The 25071-nt window shown below is 45.6% G+C and overlaps 1 protein-coding gene across 1 annotated transcript in view; it reads right to left on the bottom strand.

Moving 5' to 3' along the window:
- RRM1 (ribonucleotide reductase catalytic subunit M1) overlaps positions 1-25071 on the bottom strand; it is a 59984-nt gene that overhangs the window by 20764 nt on the left and 14149 nt on the right. The gene's annotated exons all lie outside the window — the stretch shown is intronic.

Below are 25071 nucleotides of genomic sequence, written 5' to 3'. Positions count from 1 at the left end.
CACGGAGAGTGACACTGCCATTATAGAATTCATAATAAATCATGTATGTACGGGACAAGGAAAGGAAAGGACAGCCCTGCACGGAGAGGCTGCACTGCCATTATAGAATGCATAATAAATCATGTATGTACGGGGCAAGGAAAGGACAGGCCTGCACGGAGAGTGACACTGCCATTATAGAATTCATAATAAATCATGTATGTACGGGACAAGGAAAGGACAGCCCTGCACGGAGAATGACACTGCCATTATAGAATGCATAATAAATCATGTATGTACGGGGCAAGGAAAGGAAAGGACAGGCCTGCACGGAGAGTGACACTGCCATTATAGAATTCATAATAAATCATGTATGTACGGGACAAGGAAAGGAAAGGACAGGCCTGCACGGAGAGTGACACTGCCATTATAGAATTCATAATAAATCATGTATGTACGGGACAAGGAAAGGAAAGGACAGGCCTGCACGGAGAGTGACACTGCCATTATAGAATTCATAATAAATCATGTATGTACGGGACAAGGAAAGGACAGGCCTGCACGGAGAGTGACACTGCCATTATAGAATTCATAATAAATCATGTATGTACGGGGCAAGGAAAGGAAAGGACAGGCCTGCACGGAGAGGGACACTGCCATTATAGAATGCATAATAAATCATGTATGTACGGGACAAGGAAAGGACAGGCCTGCACGGAGAGTGACACTGCCATTATAGAAGTCATAATAAATCATGTATGTACGGGGCAAGGAAAGGAAAGGACAGGCCTGCACGGAGAGTGACACTGCCATTATAGAATGCATAATAAATCATGTATGTACGGGACAAGGAAAGGAAAGGACAGCCCTGCACGGAGAGTGACACTGCCATTATAGAATGCATAATAAATCATGTATGTACGGGACAAGGAAAGGAAAGGACAGGCCTGCACGGAGAGTGACACTGCCATTATAAAAGTCATAATAAATCATGTATGTACGGGACAAGGAAAGGAAAGGACAGGCCTGCACGGAGAGTGACACTGCCATTATAGAATTCATAATAAATCATGTATGTACGGGACAAGGAAAGGACAGGCCTGCACGGAGAGTGACACTGCCATTATAGAATGCATAATAAATCATGTATGTACGGGGCAAGGAAAGGAAAGGACAGGCCTGCACGGAGAGTGACACTGCCATTGTAGAAGTCATAATAAATCATGTATGTACGGGACAAGGAAAGGAAAGGACAGCCCTGCACGGAGAGTGACACTGCCATTATAGAATTCATAATAAATCATGTATGTACGGGACAAGGAAAGGAAAGGACAGGCCTGCACGGAGAGTGACACTGCCATTATAGAATGCATAATAAATCATGTATGTACGGGACAAGGAAAGGAAAGGACAGGCCTGCACGGAGAGTGACACTGCCATTATAGAATGCATAATAAATCATGTATGTACGGGACAAGGAAAGGACAGCCCTGCACGGAGAGTGACACTGCCATTATAGAATGCATAATAAATCATGTATGTACGGGACAAGGAAAGGAAAGGACAGGCCTGCACGGAGAGTGACACTGCCATTATAGAAGTCATAATAAATCATGTATGTACGGGACAAGGAAAGGACAGGCCTGCACGGAGAGTGACACTGCCATTATAGAATTCATAATAAATCATGTATGTACGGGACAAGGAAAGGACAGCCCTGCACGGAGAGTGACACTGCCATTATAGAATGCATAATAAATCATGTATGTACGGGACAAGGAAAGGAAAGGACAGGCCTGCACGGAGAGTGACACTGCCATTATAGAAGTCATAATAAATCATGTATGTACGGGACAAGGAAAGGACAGGCCTGCACGGAGAGTGACACTGCCATTATAGAATTCATAATAAATCATGTATGTACGGGACAAGGAAAGGACAGGCCTGCACGGAGAATGACACTGCCATTATAGAATGCATAATAAATCATGTATGTACGGGACAAGGAAAGGAAAGGACAGGCCTGCACGGAGAGTGACACTGCCATTATAGAAGTCATAATAAATCATGTATGTACGGGACAAGGAAAGGAAAGGACAGGCCTGCACGGAGAGTGACACTGCCATTATAGAAGTCATAATAAATCATGTATGTACGGGACAAGGAAAGGACAGCCCTGCACGGAGAGTGACACTGCCATTATAGAATGCATAATAAATCATGTATGTACGGGGCAAGGAAAGGAAAGGACAGCCCTGCACGGAGAGTGACACTGCCATTATAGAATTCATAATAAATCATGTATGTACGGGACAAGGAAAGGACAGGCCTGCACGGAGAGTGACACTGCCATTATAGAATTCATAATAAATCATGTATGTACGGGACAAGGAAAGGAAAGGACAGCCCTGCACGGAGAGTGAAGCTGCCATTATAGAATTCATAATAAATCATGTATGTACGGGACAAGGAAAGGACAGGCCTGCACGGAGAGTGACACTGCCATTATAGAATTCATAATAAATCATGTATGTACGGGACAAGGAAAGGAAAGGACAGCCCTGCACGGAGAGTGACACTGCCATTATAGAATTCATAATAAATCATGTATGTACGGGACAAGGAAAGGACAGGCCTGCACGGAGAATGACACTGCCATTATAGAATTCATAATAAATCATGTATGTACGGGGCAAGGAAAGGACAGGCCTGCACGGAGAGTGACACTGCCATTATAGAATGCATAATAAATCATGTATGTACGGGACAAGGAAAGGACAGGCCTGCACGGAGAGTGACACTGCCATTATAGAATGCATAATAAATCATGTATGTACGGGACAAGGAAAGGACAGGCCTGCACGGAGAGTGACACTGCCATTATAGAATTCATAATAAATCATGTATGTACGGGGCAAGGAAAGGACAGGCCTGCACGGAGAGGCTGCACTGCCATTATAGAATTCATAATAAATCATGTATGTACGGGACAAGGAAAGGAAAGGACAGGCCTGCACGGAGAGTGACACTGCCATTATAGAATGCATAATAAATCATGTATGTACGGGACAAGGAAAGGACAGGCCTGCACGGAGAGTGACACTGCCATTATAGAATTCATAATAAATCATGTATGTACGGGACAAGGAAAGGAAAGGACAGCCCTGCACGGAGAGTGACACTGCCATTATAGAATGCATAATAAATCATGTATGTACGGGACAAGGAAAGGAAAGGACAGCCCTGCACGGAGAGTGACACTGCCATTATAGAAGTCATAATAAATCATGTATGTACGGGACAAGGAAAGGAAAGGACAGGCCTGCACGGAGAGTGACACTGCCATTATAGAATTCATAATAAATCATGTATGTACGGGACAAGGAAAGGAAAGGACAGCCCTGCACGGAGAGTGACACTGCCATTATAGAATTCATAATAAATCATGTATGTACGGGACAAGGAAAGGAAAGGACAGGCCTGCACGGAGAGTGACACTGCCATTATAGAATGCATAATAAATCATGTATGTACGGGGCAAGGAAAGGAAAGGACAGGCCTGCACGGAGAGTGACACTGCCATTATAGAATTCATAATAAATCATGTATGTACGGGACAAGGAAAGGAAAGGACAGGCCTGCACGGAGAGTGACACTGCCATTATAGAATTCATAATAAATCATGTATGTACGGGGCAAGGAAAGGAAAGGACAGGCCTGCACGGAGAGTGACACTGCCATTATAGAATTCATAATAAATCATGTATGTACGGGACAAGGAAAGGAAAGGACAGGCCTGCACGGAGAGTGACACTGCCATTATAGAAGTCATAATAAATCATGTATGTAAGGAACAAGGAAAGGACAGTCCTGCACGGAGAGTGACACTGCCATTATAGAATGCATAATAAATCATGTATGTACGGGGCAAGGAAAGGAAAGGACAGGCCTGCACGGAGAGTGACACTGCCATTATAGAATGCATAATAAATCATGTATGTACGGGGCAAGGAAAGGAAAGGACAGGCCTGCACGGAGAGTGACACTGCCATTATAGAATTCATAATAAATCATGTATGTACGGGACAAGGAAAGGAAAGGACAGGCCTGCACGGAGAGTGACACTGCCATTATAGAATTCATAATAAATCATGTATGTACGGGACAAGGAAAGGAAAGGACAGCCCTGCACGGAGAGTGACACTGCCATTATAGAATGCATAATAAATCATGTATGTACGGGGCAAGGAAAGGAAAGGACAGGCCTGCACGGAGAGTGACACTGCCATTATAGAATTCATAATAAATCATGTATGTACGGGACAAGGAAAGGAAAGGACAGGCCTGCACGGAGAGTGACACTGCCATTATAGAATTCATAATAAATCATGTATGTACGGGGCAAGGAAAGGAAAGGACAGGCCTGCACGGAGAGTGACACTGCCATTATAGAATTCATAATAAATCATGTATGTAAGGAACAAGGAAAGGAAAGGACAGGCCTGCACGGAGAATGACACTGCCATTATAGAATGCATAATAAATCATGTATGTACGGGGCAAGGAAAGGAAAGGACAGGCCTGCACGGAGAGTGACACTGCCATTATAGAATGCATAATAAATCATGTATGTACGGGACAAGGAAAGGAAAGGACAGGCCTGCACGGAGAGTGACACTGCCATTATAGAATGCATAATAAATCATGTATGTACGGGACAAGGAAAGGAAAGGACAGCCCTGCACGGAGAGTGACACTGCCATTATAGAATGCATAATAAATCATGTATGTACGGGACAAGGAAAGGAAAGGACAGGCATGCACGGAGAGTGACACTGCCATTATAGAATGCATAATAAATCATGTATGTACGGGACAAGGAAAGGAAAGGACAGGCCTGCACGGAGAGTGACACTGCCATTATAGAATTCATAATAAATCATGTATGTACGGGACAAGGAAAGGACAGGCCTGCACGGAGAGTGACACTGCCATTATAGAAGTCATAATAAATCATGTATGTACGGGGCAAGGAAAGGAAAGGACAGGCCTGCACGGAGAGGCTGCACTGCCATTATAGAATGCATAATAAATCATGTATGTACGGGGCAAGGAAAGGAAAGGACAGGCCTGCACGGAGAGTGACACTGCCATTATAGAATTCATAATAAATCATGTATGTACGGGGCAAGGAAAGGACAGCCCTGCACGGAGAGTGACACTGCCATTATAGAATGCATAATAAATCATGTATGTACGGGACAAGGAAAGGACAGGACAGGCCTGCACGGAGAGTGACACTGCCATTATAGAATTCATAATAAATCATGTATGTACGGGACAAGGAAAGGAAAGGACAGCCCTGCACGGAGAGTGACACTGCCATTATAGAATTCATAATAAATCATGTATGTACGGGGCAAGGAAAGGAAAGGACAGGCCTGCACGGAGAGTGACACTGCCATTATAGAATTCATAATAAATCATGTATGTACGGGGCAAGGAAAGGAAAGGACAGGCCTGCACGGAGAGTGACACTGCCATTATAGAATGCATAATAAATCATGTATGTACGGGGCAAGGAAAGGAAAGGACAGGCCTGCACGGAGAGTGACACTGCCATTATAGAATGCATAATAAATCATGTATGTACGGGGCAAGGAAAGGAAAGGACAGGCCTGCACGGAGAGTGACACTGCCATTATAGAAGTCATAATAAATCATGTATGTACGGGACAAGGAAAGGACAGTCCTGCACGGAGAGTGACACTGCCATTATAGAAGTCATAATAAATCATGTATGTACGGGGCAAGGAAAGGAAAGGACAGGCCTGCACGGAGAGTGACACTGCCATTATAGAATGCATAATAAATCATGTATGTACGGGACAAGGAAAGGACAGGCCTGCACGGAGAATGACACTGCCATTATAGAATGCATAATAAATCATGTATGTACGGGACAAGGAAAGGAAAGGACAGGCCTGCACAGAGAGTGACACTGCCATTATAGAATGCATAATAAATCATGTATGTACGGGACAAGGAAAGGAAAGGACAGGCCTGCACGGAGAGTGACACTGCCATTATAGAATGCATAATAAATCATGTATGTACGGGACAAGGAAAGGAAAGGACAGGCCTGCACGGAGAGTGACACTGCCATTATAGAAGGCATAATAAATCATGTATGTACGGGACAAGGAAAGGAAAGGACAGGCCTGCACGGAGAGTGACACTGCCATTATAGAAGTCATAATAAATCATGTATGTACGGGACAAGGAAAGGACAGCCCTGCACGGAGAGTGACACTGCCATTATAGAATGCATAATAAATCATGTATGTACGGGGCAAGGAAAGGACAGTCCTGCACGGAGAGTGACACTGCCATTATAGAATTCATAATAAATCATGTATGTACGGGGCAAGGAAAGGACAGTCCTGCACGGAGAGTGACACTGCCATTATAGAATGCATAATAAATCATGTATGTACGGGACAAGGAAAGGACAGGCCTGCACGGAGAATGACACTGCCATTATAGAATTCATAATAAATCATGTATGTACGGGGCAAGGAAAGGAAAGGACAGGCCTGCACGGAGAGTGACACTGCCATTATAGAAGGCATAATAAATCATGTATGTACGGGACAAGGAAAGGAAAGGACAGGCCTGCACGGAGAGTGACACTGCCATTATAGAATGCATAATAAATCATGTATGTACGGGACAAGGAAAGGACAGCCCTGCACGGAGAGTGACACTGCCATTATAGAATTCATAATAAATCATGTATGTACGGGACAAGGAAAGGAAAGGACAGGCCTGCACGGAGAGTGACACTGCCATTATAGAAGTCCTAATAAATCATGTATGTACGGGGCAAGGAAAGGAAAGGACAGGCCTGCACGGAGAGTGACACTGCCATTATAGAATGCATAATAAATCATGTATGTACGGGACAAGGAAAGGACAGGCCTGCACGGAGAGTGACACTGCCATTATAGAATGCATAATAAATCATGTATGTACGGGACAAGGAAAGGAAAGGACAGGCCTGCACGGAGAGTGACACTGCCATTATAGAATGCATAATAAATCATGTATGTACGGGACAAGGAAAGGACAGGCCTGCACGGAGAGTGACACTGCCATTATAGAATGCATAATAAATCATGTATGTACGGGACAAGGAAAGGACAGGCCTGCACGGAGAGTGACACTGCCATTATAGAATTCATAATAAATCATGTATGTACGGGACAAGGAAAGGACAGGCCTGCACGGAGAGTGACACTGCCATTATAGAATTCATAATAAATCATGTATGTACGGGGCAAGGAAAGGAAAGGACAGCCCTGCACGGAGAGTGACACTGCCATTATAGAAGTCATAATAAATCATGTATGTACGGGACAAGGAAAGGACAGGCCTGCACGGAGAGTGACACTGCCATTATAGAATGCATAATAAATCATGTATGTACGGGACAAGGAAAGGAAAGGACAGGCCTGCACGGAGAGTGACACTGCCATTATAGAATTCATAATAAATCATGTATGTACGGGACAAGGAAAGGAAAGGACAGGCCTGCACGGAGAGTGACACTGCCATTATAGAATTCATAATAAATCATGTATGTACGGGACAAGGAAAGGACAGGCCTGCACGGAGAATGACACTGCCATTATAGAAGTCATAATAAATCATGTATGTACGGGACAAGGAAAGGAAAGGACAGGCCTGCACGGAGAGTGACACTGCCATTATAGAATGCATAATAAATCATGTATGTACGGGGCAAGGAAAGGAAAGGACAGGCCTGCACGGAGAGTGACACTGCCATTATAGAATGCATAATAAATCATGTATGTACGGGACAAGGAAAGGAAAGGACAGGCCTGCACGGAGAGTGACACTGCCATTATAGAATTCATAATAAATCATGTATGTACGGGACAAGGAAAGGAAAGGACAGGCCTGCACGGAGAGTGACACTGCCATTATAGAATTCATAATAAATCATGTATGTACGGGACAAGGAAAGGACAGGCCTGCACGGAGAGTGACACTGCCATTATAGAATGCATAATAAATCATGTATGTACGGGGCAAGGAAAGGAAAGGACAGGCCTGCACGGAGAGTGACACTGCCATTATAGAATTCATAATAAATCATGTATGTACGGGACAAGGAAAGGAAAGGACAGACCTGCACGGAGAGTGACACTGCCATTATAGAATTCATAATAAATCATGTATGTACGGCACAAGGAAAGGACAGCCCTGCACGGAGAGTGACACTGCCATTATAGAATTCATAATAAATCATGTATGTACGGGACAAGGAAAGGAAAGGACAGGCCTGCACGGAGAGTGACACTGCCATTATAGAATTCATAATAAATCATGTATGTACGGGGCAAGGAAAGGAAAGGACAGGCCTGCACGGAGAGTGACACTGCCATTATAGAATTCATAATAAATCATGTATGTACGGGACAAGGAAAGGAAAGGACAGGCCTGCACGGAGAGGGACACTGCCATTATAGAAGTCATAATAAATCATGTATGTACGGGACAAGGAAAGGAAAGGACAGCCCTGCACGGAGAGTGACACTGCCATTATAGAATGCATAATAAATCATGTATGTACGGGACAAGGAAAGGACAGCCCTGCACGGAGAGTGACACTGCCATTATAGAATTCATAATAAATCATGTATGTACGGGACAAGGAAAGGAAAGGACAGGCCTGCACGGAGAGTGACACTGCCATTATAGAATTCATAATAAATCATGTATGTACGGGACAAGGAAAGGAAAGGACAGCCCTGCACGGAGAGTGACACTGCCATTATAGAATTCATAATAAATCATGTATGTACGGGACAAGGAAAGGAAAGGACAGCCCTGCACGGAGAGTGACACTGCCATTATAGAAGTCATAATAAATCATGTATGTACGGGACAAGGAAAGGAAAGGACAGGCCTGCACGGAGAGGCTGCACTGCCATTATAGAATGCATAATAAATCATGTATGTACGGGACAAGGAAAGGAAAGGACAGGCCTGCACGGAGAGTGACACTGCCATTGTAGAAGTCATAATAAATCATGTATGTACGGGACAAGGAAAGGAAAGGACAGGCCTGCACGGAGAGTGACACTGCCATTATAGAATGCATAATAAATCATGTATGTACGGGACAAGGAAAGGAAAGGACAGGCCTGCACGGAGAGTGACACTGCCATTATAGAAGTCATAATAAATCATGTATGTACGGGACAAGGAAAGGAAAGGACAGGCCTGCACGGAGAGTGACACTGCCATTATAGAAGTCATAATAAATCATGTATGTACGGGACAAGGAAAGGAAAGGACAGGCCTGCACGGAGAGTGACACTGCCATTATAGAATGCATAATAAATCATGTATGTACGGGACAAGGAAAGGAAAGGACAGGCCTGCACGGAGAGTGACACTGCCATTATAGAATTCATAATAAATCATGTATGTACGGGACAAGGAAAGGAAAGGACAGGCCTGCACGGAGAGTGACACTGCCATTATAGAATTCATAATAAATCATGTATGTACGGGACAAGGAAAGGAAAGGACAGCCCTGCACGGAGAGTGACACTGCCATTGTAGAAGTCATAATAAATCATGTATGTACGGGACAAGGAAAGGAAAGGACAGGCCTGCACGGAGAGTGACACTGCCATTATAGAATTCATAATAAATCATGTATGTACGGGGCAAGGAAAGGAAAGGACAGGCCTGCACGGAGAGTGACACTGCCATTATAGAATTCATAATAAATCATGTATGTACGGGACAAGGAAAGGAAAGGACAGGCCTGCACGGAGAATGACACTGCCATTATAGAATTCATAATAAATCATGTATGTACGGGACAAGGAAAGGAAAGGACAGGCCTGCACGGAGAGTGACACTGCCATTATAGAATTCATAATAAATCATGTATGTACGGGACAAGGAAAGGACAGGCCTGCACGGAGAGTGACACTGCCATTATAGAATGCATAATAAATCATGTATGTACGGGACAAGGAAAGGAAAGGACAGGCCTGCACGGAGAGTGACACTGCCATTATAGAATTCATAATAAATCATGTATGTACGGGACAAGGAAAGGACAGTCCTGCACGGAGAGTGACACTGCCATTATAGAATTCATAATAAATCATGTATGTACGGGACAAGGAAAGGACAGGCCTGCACGGAGAGTGACACTGCCATTGTAGAATTCATAATAAATCATGTATGTACGGGACAAGGAAAGGACAGGCCTGCACGGAGAGTGACACTGCCATTGTAGAATTCATAATAAATCATGTATGTACGGGGCAAGGAAAGGACAGGCCTGCACGGAGAGTGACACTGCCATTATAGAATTCATAATAAATCATGTATGTACGGGGCAAGGAAAGGACAGGCCTGCACGGAGAGTGACACTGCCATTGTAGAAGTCATAATAAATCATGTATGTACGGGACAAGGAAAGGACAGGCCTGCACGGAGAGTGACACTGCCATTATAGAATTCATAATAAATCATGTATGTACGGGACAAGGAAAGGACAGGCCTGCACGGAGAATGACACTGCCATTATAGAATGCATAATAAATCATGTATGTACGGGACAAGGAAAGGAAAGGACAGCCCTGCACGGAGAGTGACACTGCCATTATAGAAGTCATAATAAATCATGTATGTACGGGACAAGGAAAAGAAAGGACAGGCCTGCACGGAGAATGACACTGCCATTATAGAATTCATAATAAATCATGTATGTACGGGACAAGGAAAGGAAAGGACAGGCCTGCACGGAGAATGACACTGCCATTATAGAATGCATAATAAATCATGTATGTACGGGACAAGGAAAGGACAGGCCTGCACGGAGAGGCTGCACTGCCATTATAGAATTCATAATAAATCATGTATGTACGGGACAAGGAAAGGAAAGGACAGCCCTGCACGGAGAGTGACACTGCCATTATAGAAGTCATAATAAATCATGTATGTACGGGACAAGGAAAGGAAAGGACAGGCCTGCACGGAGAGTGACACTGCCATTATAGAAGGCATAATAAATCATGTATGTACGGGACAAGGAAAGGACAGGACAGGCCTGCACGGAGAGTGACACTGCCATTATAGAAGGCATAATAAATCATGTATGTACGGGACAAGGAAAGGAAAGGACAGGCCTGCACGGAGAGTGACACTGCCATTATAGAAGTCATAATAAATCATGTATGTACGGGGCAAGGAAAGGAAAGGACAGCCCTGCACGGAGAGTGACACTGCCATTATAGAATTCATAATAAATCATGTATGTACGGGACAAGGAAAGGAAAGGACAGGCCTGCACGGAGAGTGACACTGCCATTATAGAAGGCATAATAAATCATGTATGTACGGGACAAGGAAAGGAAAGGACAGCCCTGCACGGAGAGTGACACTGCCATTATAGAATTCATAATAAATCATGTATGTACGGGACAAGGAAAGGAAAGGACAGGCCTGCACGGAGAGTGACACTGCCATTATAGAAGGCATAATAAATCATGTATGTACGGGACAAGGAAAGGACAGTCCTGCACGGAGAGTGACACTGCCATTATAGAAGGCATAATAAATCATGTATGTACGGGACAAGGAAAGGACAGGCCTGCACGGAGAGTGACACTGCCATTATAGAATTCATAATAAATCATGTATGTACGGGACAAGGAAAGGAAAGGACAGGCCTGCACGGAGAGTGACACTGCCATTATAGAATGCATAATAAATCATGTATGTACGGGACAAGGAAAGGACAGCCCTGCACGGAGAATGACACTGCCATTATAGAATTCATAATAAATCATGTATGTACGGGGCAAGGAAAGGAAAGGACAGGCCTGCACGGAGAGTGACACTGCCATTATAGAAGGCATAATAAATCATGTATGTACGGGACAAGGAAAGGACAGTCCTGCACGGAGAGTGACACTGCCATTATAGAATGCATAATAAATCATGTATGTACGGGACAAGGAAAGGACAGCCCTGCACGGAGAGTGACACTGCCATTATAGAATTCATAATAAATCATGTATGTACGGGACAAGGAAAGGAAAGGACAGGCCTGCACGGAGAGTGACACTGCCATTATAGAATGCATAATAAATCATGTATGTACGGGACAAGGAAAGGAAAGGACAGGCCTGCACGGAGAGTGACACTGCCATTATAGAAGGCATAATAAATCATGTATGTACGGGACAAGGAAAGGAAAGGACAGGCCTGCACGGAGAGTGACACTGCCATTATAGAATTCATAATAAATCATGTATGTATGGGGCAAGGAAAGGAAAGGACAGGCCTGCACGGAGAGTGACACTGCCATTATAGAATTCATAATAAATCATGTATGTACGGGGCAAGGAAAGGAAAGGACAGGCCTGAACGGAGAGTGACACTGCCATTATAGAAGTCATAATAAATCATGTATGTACGGGACAAGGAAAGGAAAGGACAGGCCTGCACGGAGAGTGACACTGCCATTATAGAATTCATAATAAATCATGTATGTACGGGACAAGGAAAGGACAGGCCTGCACGGAGAGTGACACTGCCATTATAGAATTCATAATAAATCATGTATGTACGGGACAAGGAAAGGACAGGCCTGCACGGAGAGTGACACTGCCATTATAGAAGTCATAATAAATCATGTATGTACGGGACAAGGAAAGGACAGGCCTGCACGGAGAGTGACACTGCCATTATAGAATGCATAATAAATCATGTATGTACGGGACAAGGAAAGGAAAGGACAGGCCTGCACGGAGAGTGACACTGCCATTATAGAATGCATAATAAATCATGTATGTACGGGACAAGGAAAGGAAAGGACAGGCCTGCACGGAGAGTGACACTGCCATTGTAGAAGTCATAATAAATCATGTATGTACGGGACAAGGAAAGGACAGGCCTGCACGGAGAGTGACACTGCCATTATAGAATGCATAATAAATCATGTATGTACGGGACAAGGAAAGGACAGGCCTGCACGGAGAGTGACACTGCCATTATAGAATTCATAATAAATCATGTATGTACGGGGCAAGGAAAGGACAGGCCTGCACGGAGAGTGACACTGCCATTGTAGAAGTCATAATAAATCATGTATGTACGGGACAAGGAAAGGACAGGCCTGCACGGAGAGTGACACTGCCATTGTAGAAGTCATAATAAATCATGTATGTACGGGACAAGGAAAGGACAGGCCTGCACGGAGAGTGACACTGCCATTATAGAATTCATAATAAATCATGTATGTACGGGACAAGGAAAGGACAGGCCTGCACGGAGAGTGACACTGCCATTATAGAATTCATAATAAATCATGTATGTACGGGACAAGGAAAGGACAGGCCTGCACGGAGAGTGACACTGCCATTATAGAATTCATAATAAATCATGTATGTACGGGACAAGGAAAGGAAAGGACAGCCCTGCACGGAGAATGACACTGCCATTATAGAATGCATAATAAATCATGTATGTACGGGACAAGGAAAGGACAGCCCTGCACGGAGAGTGACACTGCCATTATAGAATTCATAATAAATCATGTATGCACGGGACAAGGAAAGGAAAGGACAGGCCTGCACGGAGAATGACACTGCCATTATAGAATGCATAATAAATCATGTATGTACGGGACAAGGAAAGGACAGGCCTGCACGGAGAGTGACACTGCCATTATAGAATGCATAATAAATCATGTATGTACGGGGCAAGGAAAGGACAGGCCTGCACGGAGAGTGACACTGCCATTGTAGAAGTCATAATAAATCATGTATGTACGGGACAAGGAAAGGACAGGCCTGCACGGAGAGTGACACTGCCATTGTAGAAGTCATAATAAATCATGTATATACGGGACAAGGAAAGGACAGGCCTGCACGGAGAGTGACACTGCCATTATAGAATTCATAATAAATCATGTATGTACGGGACAAGGAAAGGACAGGCCTGCACGGAGAGTGACACTGCCATTATAGAATTCATAATAAATCATGTATGTACGGGACAAGGAAAGGACAGGCCTGCACGGAGAGTGACACTGCCATTATAGAATTCATAATAAATCATGTATGTACGGGACAAGGAAAGGAAAGGACAGGCCTGCACGGAGAGTGACACTGCCATTATAGAATGCATAATAAATCATGTATGTACGGGACAAGGAAAGGACAGCCCTGCACGGAGAGTGACACTGCCATTATAGAATGCATAATAAATCATGTATGTACGGGACAAGGAAAGGAAAGGACAGGCCTGCACGGAGAGTGACACTGCCATTATAGAAGTCATAATAAATCATGTATGCACGGGACAAGGAAAGGAAAGGACAGCCCTGCACGGAGAGTGACACTGCCATTATAGAATGCATAATAAATCATGTATGTACGGGACAAGGAAAGGAAAGGACAGGCCTGCACGGAGAGTGACACTGCCATTATAGAAGTCATAATAAATCATGTATGTACGGGACAAGGAAAGGAAAGGACAGGCCTGCACGGAGAGTGACACTGCCATTATAGAATTCATAATAAATCATGTATGTACGGGGCAAGGAAAGGACAGGCCTGCACGGAGAGTGACACTGCCATTGTAGAAGTCATAATAAATCATGTATGTACGGGACAAGGAAAGGACAGGCCTGCACGGAGAGTGACACTGCCATTGTAGAAGTCATAATAAATCATGTATATACGGGACAAGGAAAGGACAGGCCTGCACGGAGAGTGACACTGCCATTATAGAATTCATAATAAATCATGTATGTACGGGACAAGGAAAGGACAGGCCTGCACGGAGAGTGACACTGCCATTATAGAATTCATAATAAATCATGTATGTACGGGACAAGGAAAGGACAGGCCTGCACGGAGAGTGACACTGCCATTATAGAATTCATAATAAATCATGTATGTACGGGACAAGGAAAGGAAAGGACAGGCCTGCACGGAGAGTGACACTGCCATTATAGAATGCATAATAAATCATGTATGTACGGGACAAGGAAAGGACAGCCCTGCACGGAGAGTGACACTGCCATTATAGAATGCATAATAAATCATGTATGTACGGGACAAGGAAAGGAAAGGACAGGCCTGCACGGAGAGTGACACTGCCATTATAGAAGTCATAATAAATCATGTATGTACGGGGCAAGGAAAGGACAGGCCTGCACGGAGAGTGACACTGCCATTATAGAATGCATAATAAATCATGTATGTACGGGACAAGGAAAGGAAAGGACAGGCCTGCACGGAGAGTGACACTGCCATTATAGAAGTCATAATAAATCATGTATGTACGGGACAAGGAAAGGAAAGGACAGGCCTGCACGGAGAGTGACACTGCCATTATAGAATTCATAATAAATCATGTATGTACGGGACAAGGAAAGGAAAGGACAGCCCTGCACGGAGAGTGACACTGCCATTATAGAATGCATAATAAATCATGTATGTACGGGACAAGGAAAGGAAAGGACAGGCCTGCACGGAGAGTGACACTGCCATTATAGAATTCATAATAAATCATGTATGTACGGGACAAGGAAAGGAAAGGACAGCCCTGCACGGAGAGTGACACTGCCATTATAGAATTCATAATAAATCATGTATGTACGGGGCAAGGAAAGGAAAGGACAGGCCTGCACGGAGAGTGACACTGCCATTATAGAATGCATAATAAATCATGTATGTACGGGGCAAGGAAAGGAAAGGACAGCCCTGCACGGAGAGTGACACTGCCATTATAGAATGCATAATAAATCATGTATGTACGGGACAAGGAAAGGAAAGGACAGGCCTGCACGGAGAGTGACACTGCCATTATAGAATTCATAATAAATCATGTATGTACGGGACAAGGAAAGGACAGCCCTGCACGGAGAGTGACACTGCCATTATAGAATGCATAATAAATCATGTATGTACGGGACAAGGAAAGGAAAGGACAGGCCTGCACGGAGAATGACACTGCCATTATAGAATGCATAATAAATCATGTATGTACGGGACAAGGAAAGGAAAGGACAGGCCTGCACGGAGAGTGACACTGCCATTATAGAATTCATAATAAATCATGTATGTACGGGGCAAGGAAAGGAAAGGACAGGCCTGCACGGAGAGTGACACTGCCATTATAGAATTCATAATAAATCATGTATGTACGGGACAAGGAAAGGAAAGGACAGCCCTGCACGGAGAGTGACACTGCCATTATAGAATTCATAATAAATCATGTATGTACGGGACAAGGAAAGGACAGGCCTGCACGGAGAGTGACACTGCCATTATAGAATTCATAATAAATCATGTATGTACGGGACAAGGAAAGGACAGGCCTGCACGGAGAGTGACACTGCCATTATAGAATGCATAATAAATCATGTATGTACGGGGCAAGGAAAGGACAGCCCTGCACGGAGAATGACACTGCCATTATAGAATTCATAATAAATCATGTATGTACGGGGCAAGGAAAGGAAAGGACAGGCCTGCACGGAGAGTGACACTGCCATTATAGAATTCATAATAAATCATGTATGTACGGGACAAGGAAAGGAAAGGACAGGCCTGCACGGAGAATGACACTGCCATTATAGAATTCATAATAAATCATGTATGTACGGGACAAGGAAAGGAAAGGACAGGCCTGCACGGAGAGTGACACTGCCATTATAGAAGTCATAATAAATCATGTATGTACGGGACAAGGAAAGGAAAGGACAGGCCTGCACGGAGAGTGACACTGCCATTATAGAATTCATAATAAATCATGTATGTACGGGACAAGGAAAGGACAGCCCTGCACGGAGAGTGACACTGCCATTATAGAATTCATAATAAATCATGTATGTACGGGACAAGGAAAGGAAAGGACAGGCCTGCACGGAGAGTGACACTGCCATTATAGAATTCATAATAAATCATGTATGTACGGGGCAAGGAAAGGAAAGGACAGCCCTGCACGGAGAGTGACACTGCCATTATAGAAGTCATAATAAATCATGTATGTACGGGACAAGGAAAGGAAAGGACAGGCCTGCACGGAGAGTGACACTGCCATTATAGAATTCATAATAAATCATGTATGTACGGGACAAGGAAAGGAAAGGACAGGCCTGCACGGAGAGGCTGCACTGCCATTATAGAATTCATAATAAATCATGTATGTACGGGGCAAGGAAAGGAAAGGACAGGCCTGCACGGAGAGTGACACTGCCATTATAGAATTCATAATAAATCATGTATGTACGGGACAAGGAAAGGACAGCCCTGCACGGAGAGTGACACTGCCATTATAGAAGTCATAATAAATCATGTATGTACGGGACAAGGAAAGGAAAGGACAGGCCTGCACGGAGAATGACACTGCCATTATAGAATTCATAATAAATCATGTATGTACGGGGCAAGGAAAGGAAAGGACAGGCCTGCACGGAGAGTGACACTGCCATTGTAGAAGTCATAATAAATCATGTATGTACGGGACAAGGAAAGGAAAGGACAGGCCTGCACGGAGAATGACACTGCCATTATAGAATTCATAATAAATCATGTATGTACGGGGCAAGGAAAGGAAAGGACAGGCCTGCACGGAGAGTGACACTGCCATTATAGAATTCATAATAAATCATGTATGTACGGGGCAAGGAAAGGAAAGGACAGGCCTGCACGGAGAATGACACTGCCATTATAGAATGCATAATAAATCATGTATGTACGGGGCAAGGAAAGGAAAGGACAGGCCTGCACGGAGAGTGACACTGCCATTGTAGAAGTCATAATGAATCATGTATGTACGGGACAAGGAAAGGAAAGGACAGGCCTGCACGGAGAGTGACACTGCCATTATAGAATGCATAATAAATCATGTATGTACGGGGCAAGGAAAGGAAAGGACAGGCCTGCACGGAGAGTGACACTGCCATTATAGAAGTCATAATAAATCATGTATGTACGGGGCAAGGAAAGGACAGGCCTGCACGGAGAGTGACACTGCCATTATAGAATTCATAATAAATCATGTATGTACGGGACAAGGAAAGGAAAGGACAGGCCTGCACGGAGAGTGACACTGCCATTGTAGAAGTCATAATAAATCATGTATGTACGGGACAAGGAAAGGAAAGGACAGGCCTGCACGGAGAGTGACACTGCCATTATAGAATGCATAATAAATCATGTATGTACGGGACAAGGAAAGGACAGGCCTGCACGGAGAGTGACACTGCCATTATAGAATGCATAATAAATCATGTATGTACGGGACAAGGAAAGGACAGGCCTGCACGGAGAATGACACTGCCATTATAGAATTCATAATAAATCATGTATGTACGGGACAAGGAAAGGACAGGCCTGCACGGAGAATGACACTGCCATTATAGAATTCATAATAAATCATGTATGTACGGGACAAGGAAAGGAAAGGACAGGCCTGCACGGAGAGTGACACTGCCATTATAGAATTCATAATAAATCATGTATGTACGGGACAAGGAAAGGAAAGGACAGGCCTGCACGGAGAGTGACACTGCCATTATAGAAGTCATAATAAATCATGTATGTACGGGACAAGGAAAGGAAAGGACAGGCCTGCACGGAGAGTGACACTGCCATTATAGAATGCATAATAAATCATGTATGTACGGGACAAGGAAAGGAAAGGACAGGCCTGCACGGAGAGTGACACTGCCATTATAGAAGTCATAATAAATCATGTATGTACGGGGCAAGGAAAGGAAAGGACAGGCCTGCACGGAGAGTGACACTGCCATTATAGAATTCATAATAAATCATGTATGTACGGGGCAAGGAAAGGAAAGGACAGGCCTGCACGGAGAATGACACTGCCATTATAGAATGCATAATAAATCATGTATGTACGGGGCAAGGAAAGGAAAGGACAGGCCTGCACGGAGAGTGACACTGCCATTATAGAAGTCATAATAAATCATGTATGTACGGGGCAAGGAAAGGACAGGCCTGCACGGAGAGTGACACTGCCATTATAGAATTCATAATAAATCATGTATGTACGGGACAAGGAAAGGAAAGGACAGGCCTGCACGGAGAGTGACACTGCCATTGTAGAAGTCATAATAAATCATGTATGTACGGGACAAGGAAAGGAAAGGACAGGCCTGCACGGAGAGTGACACTGCCATTATAGAATTCATAATAAATCATGTATGTACGGGACAAGGAAAGGACAGGCCTGCACGGAGAGTGACACTGCCATTATAGAAGTCATAATAAATCATGTATGTACGGGACAAGGAAAGGAAAGGACAGGCCTGCACGGAGAGTGACACTGCCATTATAGAATGCATAATAAATCATGTATGTACGGGACAAGGAAAGGAAAGGACAGGCCTGCACGGAGAGTGACACTGCCATTATAGAAGTCATAATGAAGGGAATTTTGTTACTTACCGTAAATTCCTTTTCTTCTAGCTCTTATTGGGAGACCCAGACGATTGGGGTATAGCTACTGCCCTCTGGAGGCCACACAAAGCACTACATTAAAAGTGCAAGGCCCCTCCCCCTCTGGCTATACCCCCCCCGTGGTATCACGGGTTCTCCAGTTTTAGTGCCAAAGCAAGAAGGAGGAAGCCAATAACTGGTTTAAACAAATTAACTCCGAATAACATCGGAGAACTGAAAAACCGTTCAACATGAACAACATGTGTACCCGCAAACAACAAAAAAACATCCCGAAGGACAACAGGGCGGGTGCTGGGTCTCCCAATAAGAGCTAGAAGAAAAGGAATTTACGGTAAGTAACAAAATTCCCTTCTTCTTCAGCGCTCTATTGGGAGACCCAGACGATTGGGACGTCCAAAAGCTGTCCCTGGGTGGGTAAAGAAATACCTCATGTTAGAGCTGCAAAACAGCCCTCCCCTACGGGGGTGTCACTGCCGCCTGCAGGACTCTTCTAGCTAAGCTGGCATCCGCCGAAGCATAGGTATGCACCTGATAATGCTTGGTGAAAGTGTGCAGACTGGACCAGGTAGCTGCCTGGCACACCTGTTGAGCCGAAGCCTGGTGACGTAATGCCCAGGACGCACCCACGGCTCTGGTTGAGTGGGCTTTTAGCCCTGAAGGAACCGGAAGCCCCGCAGAACGGTAGGCCTCTAGAATTGGTTCTTTGATCCATCGAGCCAGGGTGGCTTTAGAAGCCTGCAACCCCTTGCGCGGACCAGCGACAAGGACAAAAAGTGCATCGGCACGGCGCATGGGCGCCGTGCGGGAAATGTAGATTCTGAGTGCTCTCACCAGATCTAGCAAACGTAAGTCCTTTTCATACCGGTGAACCGGATGAGGACAAAAAGAAGGCAAGGATATATCCTGATTAAGATGAAAAGAGGATACGACCTTAGGGAGAAACTCCGGAATAGGGCGCAGCACTACCTTGTCCTGGTGGAACACCAGGAAAGGAGCCTTGGATGACAGAGCTGCCAGCTCAGACACTCGCCGAAGCGATGTGATCGCAACAAGAAACGCCACTTTCTGTGACAGCCGAGAAAAGGAAACTTCCTTCAGAGGCTCGAAGGGCGGCTTCTGGAGAGCAACTAGTACCCTGTTCAGATCCCATGGATCTAACGGCCGCTTGTACGGGGGCACAATATGACAGACCCCCTGCAGGAACGTGCGCACCTTAGAAAGACGTGCTAGACGCTTCTGAAAAAACACGGATAGTGCCGAAACTTGCCCTTTAAGGGAGCTGAGCGACAAGCCCTTTTCTAACCCCGATTGCAGGAAGGAAAGAAACTTGGGCAATGCAAATGGCCAGGGAGACACTCCCTGAGCAGAGCACCAGGACAAGAAAATCTTCCACGTTCTGTGGTAGATCTTAGCCGAATTCGACTTTCTAGCTTGTCTCATTGTGGCAACGACTCCTTGAGATAATCCTGCAGATGCTAGGATCCAGGACTCAATGGCCACACAGTCAGGTTCAGGGCCGCAGAATTCTGATGGAAAAACGGCCCTTGGGACAGTAAGTCTGGTCGGTCTGGCAGTGACCACGGTCGACCGATCGTGAGATGCCACAGATCCGGATACCACGACCTCCTCGGCCAGTCTGGAGCGACGAGTATGATGCGGCTGCACTCGGATCTGATCTTGCGTAGCACTCTGGGCAAGAGCGCCAGAGGCGGAAACACGTATGGGAGCTGAAACTGCGACCAATCTTGAACCAAGGCGTCTGCCGCCAGAGCTCTTTGATCGCGCGACCTCGCCATGAATGCCGGGACCTTGTTGTTGTGCCGGGATGCCATTAGGTCGACGTCCGGCACTCCCCAGCGGCGACAGATTTCCTGAAACACGTCCGGGTGAAGGGACCATTCCCCTGCGTCCATGCCCTGGCGACTGAGGAAGTCTGCTTCCCAGTTTTCTACGCCTGGGATGTGAACCGCGGATATGGTGGATGCTCTGTCCTCCACCCACATTAGAATGCGCCGGACTTGGGGGCGTGGCCTGAGCAGCATGTGAGGAAGACTTGTGTAGCCAGAGCTCCTGCAAAAAACTCCTGTATAATCCTGTCCAGCTGGGGTTAAAGTTTGTTTTACTGCTTTCCTGGAGTGGTGACCTCTCCTAGACTGAGGGGGCTTCAAAGACCTGAGTGATATGACCAGAACTCGGGCTGATAAGAAGCGCGGGACACAGGCCACACTCATGGACGCTGGAGCTTCAGGTGGGGGCAGGGCGTCTGATGCAATAGCTCGCCTCAGCAAGTTTGCACGAGATCAGCCTGAGATACCTGGAGCTGTTAAGCAGTGTGCCCTCAGCGTGCAGGAGCTACAGATCCCAGGACAAGAACTGATGGAGGAGGAAGAGCAGCAGGGAGCTGTGAGTATGTTGGCTGCTGCCAGTAATGTGGAGAAGGGGGACAACCTTAGAGCTGCAAATGAAAACACAGATCCTGGGAGAGCAGAGCCCACCCTCAGTGATGTGCTTGCAGCAGTAAACACCTGCAACAATATGCTAGCCACTTTGAACATACAGATGGGAGGAATTAAAATGGACATTTCATCTATCAGGCACGAGTTGCAGGGGGTCAATGTACGGGTGGGGGCCCTGGAAGACCGGGTCAGTGCCACAGAGGATAAGCTGCCCCCTCTGACTCGGGACCTTGGCAGAGCAATCCACAATATCTCATTGCTTAGGGCTAAGGTGGACGATCTAGAAAACAGATCCCGCAGAAGCAATCTCCGACTGGTCGGGGTCCCAGAAAAGGCAGAAGGCAATAATCCAGTAGCTTTTTTTGAAATGTGGCTCCCCAAGACTTTGGGTATGGATCTGTTTTCTCCTTTCTTCACTATTGAGCGGGCACATAGGGTCCCCACTAGACCCCCACCACCAGGGGCACCCCCTCGTCCTATCCTCCTCAAGCTACTGCACTTCAGGGACAGGGACACTGCGCTCCGCAGAGCTCGGGAGATTAAGGATCTGGCTATTGACGGCCATAAGGTCTCACTGTACCCGGATTTTTCCACTGAAATCCAGCAGAGGAGAGCGCAATTTATTGATGTCAAAAAACGCCTGAGGCAGCTGCAGATCTCTTACTCAATGCTATACCCTACCAGGCTGCGAGTGGTGGCGGATGGTGGGACAAAGTTTTTTGACACTCCAAAGGATGCAGCCGCATGGCTCGATACCAATGAAAAAGGACTGCGCAGAAATCACCGCTGAGGATTATTGCGGATTCCTTGCTGTTGGACTTGCTGAGGTGACCTTGCTATGTTTCCCGGCTGGAACACTTATGGACGGTTGGCAGGAGCCACCCAGATAGGTTACTATGCAGTTGATGACTGTTCAGGAATTTAAACCGTTATGTGCTCTTACGGTTATGTTTAGCCCCACTTCCCTCTGTTTGAGAGGAATGTCCTGGTTTACTGTGTATGTTTTTATGTTGTTTGACCTTTTTGTTTTATGCACCTGTTTGGTCTATGCTCATCTATGGGAACTGCTGCAGATGGGTCCGGGGGTCCCCGCTTGCTGCCCCCTGCTGTTACATATGTGCACTCACCCTTATGGGGAAGGAGGTTAATATAGTGGCCTGGAATGTGCGAGGATTGGGTGAAGCCACTAAAAGATGTGCAGTTTTTCTGTTTCTACAGCAGCTTAAGCCAGACATAATATTCTTATCAGAAACGCACTTGGTGAAGGAGCGGCTCCACTTGCTCCACAAAAAATGGATAGCCCATGAGTATCACTCTGTATATACCACACATTCCAGGGGGGTGAGTGTCCTGATACACAGGACATTGCCGTTTGAGTGTCTTAAAGCTTCTGTGGATCAGGAGGGTAGATTTGTATGTCTTTACTGTGTCCTTCATAATGTGCGCTGTGTTCTAGTTGCAATTTATATTCCGCCGCCATACACAGGGGAACCATTGAAACGTATCCTCAATTTTGTTGCTTCCCTCCCTGAGGTCCCCACCCTATTAGTAGGAGACTATAATAATTACTTGCACCCGTATTGGGATAAGTTACATACAGGGAATATCTCACAGGCGGCGGCAGCTACATCCCTTGCTAGACTGATGGAGGAGGTGGGATATGTAGATATTTGGCGTATTAGAAACCCGCAGGTCCGGCAGTATTCATGCTATTCTAGTTCTCATCATTCACTGTCCCGGATTGACCTGGCCATTGGAAATGCTCAGCTGCTGCCTTGTGTAGCTTCAGTCACGTACCTGGCCAGGGGGGTGTCTGACCACTCCCCACTATAGGTCCGTCTAAGGCTTGGGGACCCAGACCGGCTGGCGGGGATACCTTGGCGGCTCAACCCTTTTTGGATACAACTGATAGGGGGCACTCTGACTGACACTATACGGGAATATTTTGTGACAAATGACGGTACGGCATCTAAACATATAGTGTGGGACGCAATGAAGGCGTATGTTCGTGGGACATATATTAGGGAAATTTGCACCCGAAAGGCGAAAACAAGAGAGCGCACTAAGTATCTGACGGACACTTTAGGTGATGCAGAACGACTTCTTATATCTAACCCTACAGATGATGCCAAGCGGCACTTAGAGAGGGCACAGAGAGCTCTGAGAGACCATATGACTTCCTTGGCCACTAACAAACGCTTTTTCCTTAAGCAGCGGTACTTTACGGAGGGGGAGAGTGTGGGACATCTCTTGGCTACAATTGCTAGGGCGCAGGAGGGATTGACCTATATCACCAAATTGAAACTTGACACTGGAGAGGAGGTGAGGGACAGCGGGAGGATTGTGGAGGTCATGCAACAGTATTACACCCAATTATACTTCTCTAAATCGCATTATGGGGATGAGGAACTGCGGGGCTTTGTGGAGGAGATCACTCTCCCCAGTCTGTCAGATAGTGAGAGAGAATCCCTGAATAGAGATATAGACCTGGAGGAGCTGGAGGAGGCGCTCGGTCAAATCCAAAATGAAAAGGCCCCAGGTGCGGACGGACTCCCGGGTGAATTCTACAAATTATATACCCATCTGCTGCTGCCAAGACTCTTGGATGTGTTCAGAGATGCTGAGGAGAAGGGGTCCCTCCCTGCATCCATGAGGGAGGCTATTATTGTTCTGATTTTAAAACCCGGGAAAGATCCGACCGCGCCTGACTCCTATCGCCCAATCTCGCTGCTTACATTAGATATTAAATTAATTGCTAAAATTCTAGCTAACAGATTGTCCCGGGTGATCACGTCAGTGATCCACGAGGATCAGACTGGATTCATCCCCAATAAATCTACTTCCATTAATTTGCGACGTTTATTCCTGGGGATACAGCTAAGTTCTGAGGGGAGAAACAAGGAGAGAGCAGTCCTGTCATTAGATGCAGCCAAAGCCTTTGACAGTATTGAATGGAATTTCCTATGGGTAGTTTTGGAGAAATTGGGTCTTGGCTCCAGATTTATTGGCTGGGTCAAATTGTTATATGCCTCTCCGCGGGCCAGGATTCGAGTTAATCGTTGTACCTCCTCGTCTTT

The sequence above is a fragment of the Anomaloglossus baeobatrachus genome, chromosome 2, assembly GCF_048569485.1.
Source record: "Anomaloglossus baeobatrachus isolate aAnoBae1 chromosome 2, aAnoBae1.hap1, whole genome shotgun sequence".
In the NCBI taxonomy this organism is placed as follows: domain Eukaryota; kingdom Metazoa; phylum Chordata; class Amphibia; order Anura; family Aromobatidae; genus Anomaloglossus; species Anomaloglossus baeobatrachus.
This window is presented reverse-complemented; position numbering and strand designations above follow the sequence as displayed.